The sequence below is a fragment of the Lipotes vexillifer genome, unplaced genomic scaffold (assembly GCF_000442215.2).
Source record: "Lipotes vexillifer unplaced genomic scaffold, Lipotes_vexillifer_v1.1 scaffold943, whole genome shotgun sequence".
Taxonomy (NCBI): domain Eukaryota; kingdom Metazoa; phylum Chordata; class Mammalia; order Artiodactyla; family Lipotidae; genus Lipotes; species Lipotes vexillifer.
In genome coordinates this window covers 478,649-480,594 of record NW_006776793.1, presented here as the reverse complement: position 1 = coordinate 480,594, position 1,946 = coordinate 478,649, and positions in this window count along the sequence as shown.

Below are 1,946 nucleotides of genomic sequence, written 5' to 3'. Positions count from 1 at the left end.
GTGACAGGTGGGGGGGGGGGGGGGGGTTAAGGGGAAGTCCAAATTATTTTTAACTGACTTCCTATGTTTAGGGTACCCATAAAAACCACACAAAATAAAATGATCTCTGGCCAATCAGAAGGCAATTTCAGAATCTTGCTAGGTGCTTCAGGCTAACTCACATCAGTTAACTATATGGTGCTAGTTACAGGTTTACTAATAGCAGCTAACATGGTGGGTTAGCTTATTATGTACAGAGCACGGTCCTAGGTAACTTGTATCCATCCCATTTAACCCTTGGACGTAGCTACCATAATTAACCTCATTTCAGTTTACACTAGTAAACTGGAACCCAAGATCACACAGCTGATTAGTGAGTTACAGCTAGCATAGGCATGTAGCCCCTGAAGTCTGGCTGCAGAAGCCAGGCTCTTAACCACAAGGCTATAAAATACTAACTCATATTTTTGTTGTTAAAAAGGGGGGAAAAGTGATCAGCATTTTAACTAATTGGCCTCCTAACAGAGTTGTGAGAATCAAAATCTAAGCAAGAGGAAGGAAAAAACAAGATTCTGTGTAGGCCAAACAGAGACCATATACCCATTCTTTTACTGTACTTTAGAACAGATCTCTATCTACCAAAATTCACAGTACATAGTACATTGCTTTTGGCTATAAAATACAGAATTTAACAGGAAAATAACTTCGGATTTTAATCAAACTTGGAGCTAAAGCAGACACGTAAGAGTTTTTAATTTGCCAGATGTTCTTTTAATGAGAATTATAAAAGACCAAAAACATTTTTTTTGCAAACTGCCTTTTTTAAACAAATGACTTGCTTTTAATTACAAATACTGTGTGAGACGATGCCTTCTTTTGCAAAACCAATAAATACAAGAACAAATTTTAAACATGTGTGATTTGTCCAAGGTATTTGGGGGAGGGAGAGAGCCTGATTTTTTTTTTTTCCAGTATTAAAAAAAAAAAAAATCAGTACTCCCTAACCTTACAAAGAATAAGTTTGAAGGTATGACTCAACTGGAGAAGAGAGAGAGAGAGAAAGAGAGCGAGATCACTTTATAGCTGCTTTAAATAGCTTCTGATAATTCTTCCGATGTTACCTTTCCTTTCTGAAACTCATATCTTCACAAAATAGTTGAATTTAAAATATTTCTAATGAACTGATTAATAGGGGAAAAAGAAAATATGCATTGAACACATGTATAAATTTTACCATAAACAATTATGCATATCAAAAAGACACTAACTTTAAAAAGGTACAAAAAAAAGTGAGGAAAAACCTGAATTACAGAAAAGAAAGTCAAATTTATTTAATGAAAAACTAGAATTAATAAAAATTAGCAAATACACACAAAAAAATATACACACACAGCAGCACTATGTATTGACTCACATAGGGGAAAAGCAGTGGTCCAAGACCACTCAACATGGCTTGTCAGTTAAAGGAAAAAAAAAAACCAAACACACACTCACACACACACACACACACACACTCACGCACGCACGCACACGCACACAAAAAAACAAAACAAAAAAACAAGAACCCAATATTTTTTAACAGTACACTCAATCTACAACACAAATTCAGAATTATTTTACAATGCTTCCTTTCTTAATACAAAAGATGCCCATCTTGGGTGTGTGTGTGTGTGTGTGTGTGTGTGTGTGTGTGTATATGTATATATATATATATATATATATATATATATATATATATATATATATATTTTATTTTCAGTGGTTTACTGTTGACTTATTTTTAAATATATTAGTGTTACTACATGCAACTGTTTCCTGTATTTAACAGCCTTTCCTTTCATTTACCTTCATGTGTCTAGCTTCCACCTACCAAAAGCTTCTGGTTGGTAGGCAGACAGGTGCCTTATTCTCTGTGAAATTGAATGCAACGGTTTTAAACACTGGCCAGAAAATGTTTGATTGCCATT